Source organism: Haliaeetus albicilla, chromosome 12 (genome assembly GCF_947461875.1).
Source record: "Haliaeetus albicilla chromosome 12, bHalAlb1.1, whole genome shotgun sequence".
NCBI classification, from domain to species: Eukaryota; Metazoa; Chordata; class Aves; order Accipitriformes; family Accipitridae; genus Haliaeetus; species Haliaeetus albicilla.
The window spans coordinates 38,741,855-38,747,296 of record NC_091494.1 but is presented as its reverse complement, the minus strand read 5'-3'; positions in this window follow the sequence as shown (position 1 = coordinate 38,747,296).

Below are 5,442 nucleotides of genomic sequence, written 5' to 3'. Positions count from 1 at the left end.
GACTGAAGAGGAGGTGGGAACTGGAGGACTGGAAATGTTATAACAGTAAAAATTGATTCTCCAGGAAATAGAGAAAGGTCAGCTGGAGGAGGGGAGAAACCCTTAGGAAAAATTGTCTGTAAGAGCCTTCAATTTCTTCTGACTTTGACAAGATGTCTCGTCCTGGTAACTGAAACGGTCAATATATTTGGAGTGTTTTAATGGAGTTGTTGGAAATCCTATTTGGAATGAAAATTACAGTTTGGGGCAAACCACTGTATTTCACATCTGAAGTATTTCTACCCATTACCACTTTGGGGGGATTCTGTTGAATACAGAACCCAGTCATAATTTGTTTCCAATTGTCAAGAGATTCTGTGAAACACAGCTGTCTTCCTCTGACCATGGCCTACCACAAACACAACAGTTTTTCATTGAATTAAGGAAACTGAGAATGCATATGAGGAAAATCAGTGCTCAGAGTCCCAAGGCAACAAATTTCTGGAAAACTGGGAATGAAAAATTAGAAAACACATAACTAAGCACCTTATTGTTATCTAATAATGGCAGTGAGTTCACAGCAGTGAGATAGATTCCTCTGTGTGTTATTCTGTGTACTGTCCTTTTTCAGTTTCCCACAAGAGTGTCCTTGTGTGCAACTTTGGTTGTTTTGTGGTTAGTACTCAGAGCGGATTCCTACAAAAGCACATTGCCCATGACAGAGGGGGATAATTGGCTTTTGTTCTTTTTATTTTTACTTGATGTAAATAATTTGATGTGGATTTTTTGTGATGCAAAACTGTATCAGTAAATTAACCCGTGTCTAATAACTGGACCACCATGAGAATGTGGACTGCAAAGTGTCAGTTGTATGGATGTTTAGATACTGACTGCAAAAAAGGTTAAATCTGCCTTGAGTACCCTAGAATATTGTAATTTTTATGTGTTTATTGTGTAGTCTTCAGTCTTGGTTTACTAGTTTTTCTCTGCACGCATACTGCAAATGAAATATGAAAAAAACCAGGCATGTTCCAAATGAAACAAATGTTTCATTCTCAGAAATGTACATTGGACTGTTCTGAAAAATTACTTTCTAGCCAGAGCATAACAACTATCGTTATTCCCAGATCAAATGGATTAAAGCCTTTCTTGAGCAGGTGTGGCTTGAATCACTGGCAACAAATACTTCTCTAACACAAATAGGTAATCTGTCCTTTTCGTAAACACAAAGAAAGGGAGAGAGACAGGGGAACAGTCAAAATTTTCTTAGAATGCCTGCATTAAGACCTTTGGAGGTCTCCAAGCAAAAAGGACTGGGTTGACAAATAGATGTGAGACATGCTAAGAACATAAAAATGATGCTGTTGGTGAATGTGTGGGTGTTTTCTTCTTACCTTGAGAGCTGAACTACTGCCCCTCCTAACACTGTCCCTGTTAGTGAAAGTAAAATCATTAATGATCAGAATGTAAACAGGGACAGCTCATTTGCCTCAGTTAAAGATGCCTCTGCAAATTTATGATGGCTCCTCTTGGGATCCCCGCTGTGTCAATCAACTATCGTTGTAGGCCATTTCAGTGCCATGTCTTATGCTAATATTACTTCACAAACGTGGCTTTGGTTTCAACTGGTAGTAAATTAATTTTTCTTCTCTAAACTACTTTGTTCTGAAATTATGTGCCTTTTTTTTTTTTTAAAGTAAGGTCTCCAAAGTGTCCTTTTTTTGTTCGTTTGTTTGCTTTAGTAGCAGTAGATGCAAAATCTTAGTACCAAAGCAAATAAACAAAAAAAAGGCACTGTCCAGGGATATGACTTCAGCAGGCATAAATTTTTAGAAGTCATTGTGGCACTATCACATTTTAGCTGAAAAATCTGTTCTTTTTCAAGTTATGATCTAAGCAGGCACCCTGAATACTTTGCAAGAAATAATTGGCTATTCTTCATTGCTGAAAATTATCACAGTACTCCCTGGGAACTGCATGAACCTTTTGCATATCTATTAAAAAATCTCTGAGAGAGGAGCTGCTAAGTGTAGTTTGTCGGAGGGTTATGGGTTATGGAGCCCCTGTATGGATCCTGCTGTAGGATAGAAATGCATCACAACTTTTAGCATGTTTATCATACTCTGCTGGTTAGGGAACTGTAGACTGAGAACTGAGGCACAGGGAAACCAGATAATCTTCCTGAAGTTTATTTTATGTCTCATTTCAGAACACTCACACTAAAGCAGAGATCGACTAAAAATATTTTGCATATTAGGACAGAAGAGTCCATCTGCCTTTCTTTCAACACAGCCCTCAAGCTATTGCTCTTGGCCCTGTCCTCATCTTGTACGTCCTCATCTTTCAAAACTTGCAAAATGCAAGTGTTTACCTGGTGCTTTCAGCTCCACATGTTCCTCCTGAATATTGATGCAAATTAGTTAGGGTTTTTTATATTATTATTTTCTGTCAGCTTCCTGTGTCTTACATCAGTTTTCAGCTTTAGGGAAGAGAGAAATCACAAGATGTCTGTAGGTAATCTGGCTGGGAGGTGCTATGTGATTGAGGAAGGCAGCTTCTCACAAAGCAGGGGCTGTGGAGTGTGGCCAAGGTCACTTCTTAACACGGTATATATAAGAGCAAATTCCTCTATGCTAGGTGGCTGCATGACCATCAGGTTGACACCGAAGTAACTAGCCAGAACTCAGCAACGCTGGGGGAGGGCCTCGAGCACCACGGCATGCCGGTTGCATATTGATCAATTCTCTGTACTTCTTGAGTCTTATTCTAATCTTTCTTTCTTTTCTATTTTTATCTCTGTTATGTGACCTGCAAACATTTGGAATTGATACACTCATGCAGTCTTTTGGGAGAACCTTTGCTGTGACTGAAACTTGGGGATTTATTCATTGATATGAAAGGAGATATAACAATAGAGTTGTGCAAAGAGTAGTGCAGTGGGAGGGGGGCGGCAGTGCTGTTCAGACAAATATCGCCACTTCATCCCTGTGTTGCCTGATACGGGGTGACACGGAGCCCGACATTACCTTAATCCATCAACAGCTGTAGTCTTGGACACAGTGGCTCACTTTTTGACTGTGGAAATCTGTCCATTTTCTGCCCAGTCTGTCCAATTTCTCCTCTCTTCTTAAAACGAAATAGCACAAAGGACATTGGTGAGTACATGCAGCTGCATAGGTGGGGTCTGCACTACCATGCCACTTTGTGAATTGCTCAGTGAAAAGCTGTTCGGTATTGAGTGTTGCTTTTCTATGTGCTAATAAAATAGGGTATTCAGGACTCTCTGCAGCTTGCAGTGTGATTTGATTCTGAATTACGTGGAATTACGTGGAATCACCCCAGCAGTCTAACAGGATATTAAAGTAAATTTAAATTTAATGTATTTTTAAGTTCCTTTGCTCAGCTAAATGATGAAAAGGGGCTGCTTTGTATAAAAAGGGATATGGCCTTTTGAATTCTCAGCTCTTACGAAGTTGCAGTTTTTCCTTTTCTCATGAAATTGCATTTTCTGAATCTGCATGAAAAATGGCAGAGGAGCTGCACACAGATCAACTTGTGCTGGCAAACTATTTTTTCTTTTAAATGACATTCTCTAGCCTACTTCTGCAAGGGTGTGAATCTTTTTTCAATCATACTGGTCTGACAGCAGCTTCATCAGAGTTAAGTCTTAATCTATGTTTTCGGCTGGTGAAAACTTGCTCCTTGCTTTGATTAAAGAAGTGTTGCCATTTTCTCTTTGACATGCACTTACTGTCACGTCAAGAAGAGTGGAAAAACACTGATGCCTCTGCCCTGCAGTTAAGGCTCATTGTCATGCTCTGCAGTTAAGGCTCATTGTCATGCTCTGCAGTTAAGATTCACCCATTCATAAGCAAGAAACCTGGGGAGGCTGCGGAACCTCACATGCTTCGTTCTGAAGTTTTGCTTCTGACGCAACTGTTGGTGCATGTTTGTTGTAGAGCTGCTGACCTCTGAACAGAGGGTAAGTCAGTTGAAAGAGTTCATGTCACAGCCTTAACTTGTTCTTGTTTACAACGAGGCCTGTATTACCATATAGCTGGTAATCTTAGCCATGGCCAGCTGAGATGGTGCTGTTCTCAAATGCAAGTATGGCCACAGATGGATCTTAACCTAACCTCTGAGATGAAAGTTTTCATTCTGTATTTTCTACCCATAGTTTCAGCACCTTAGGAGATGCTTTGGAGAGATTTCTGAGGAATACTTAGGATGACCAGGTACCTGACGTTCCTGTTTTCAATCTAAGCCCTTCTTTACATAGTGCAAATGGATACTCTCCATCTTCTCAATGAGATGAAACATTAATTTCAAATGACTTGTCACCTTTAAAGAACTCATGTTGCAAGTTATCCCTCTATTCAGGCTAAACTCCAGCTTTTTACTTCTACCTATTTTTAAATTATTTTGCAGTTATAATTGTGTATTGATGACCCTCATATCCTGTTGTAAACTGCTGTGAAACCCTTTTCATAGGAGGCTGCAATTCAACCTTTTTCAGGTACTGCATAGTTTATAAAATGCTTTGGGTTGGTGCAGCTGTGTAAACTAGGATTTTTGCCTCTGCATCTTAACAGAGTTTCTTTATTTATTGCTAATTCTGGACACATAACATAAATATACTATTGCTTTTAGCGAGATGTGGACTGTGGATTTCAGATTGACATAGGTTTCTCTCCTGACCCCTCAAGGTTCTGTAGTTTTGTAAACAACTCAATTTCAGTCTGAACTTCACTGTAAAATGAAAATAAATGAAACCAGTTTCCCACCTGGTTTTGTTTATGATGTTTGTTGAAATTCCCAGGAGGTTGTACATAGTTGGTCAGAAATACACTATAAGGTGGTCCAGTCTTGTCCATTAAGATCAATTTTTTTTTTTCTTTTTCCCTTTGGGGTTGTGGGGGGAAGGGGAAGCTGATGAGAGAGAGAGAGAGAGAGAGATTTACTGAGACTGGCAGGGAGGAGATTTATTTCTCTTCCATGACAGCTCACATTTTCCTCTATGTTCTTCCAAGACGGTGTTCAAAGTTCTTCTATTTTGGACTAATCAAGATTTGGTAGCTAGAGAAAAGCTCACCCATCATGTAAGATGCCAAACGCTTTCAAATTCATTGATCTCAGTGGAACATGAGGGAGCTGAGCCATCAGCACTAGCATTTCAGTTCTTAAACATTTTCAGGCTTTAAAATGGGCTATTAATCTTGGCTCTGGCAAAGCATCCAAGGACGTCAGCAGTGTGTGATATGTCCCATAAAGTGCAACTTCTAGGAATCCTTTTTTTTATGTTTAGAGCACGTCAAGGCTCATGTTCTGTTTGCATTTAGTCTAACGACATCTCAGAATGTGTTATTTAGAGCACATTTCAGAAAAAGATTTTGTTAGCATACAGCCAGTGTCTGGGCTAACGTGATTACCTTAAATCAAAATACAGCTGGACTCTCAGATGTA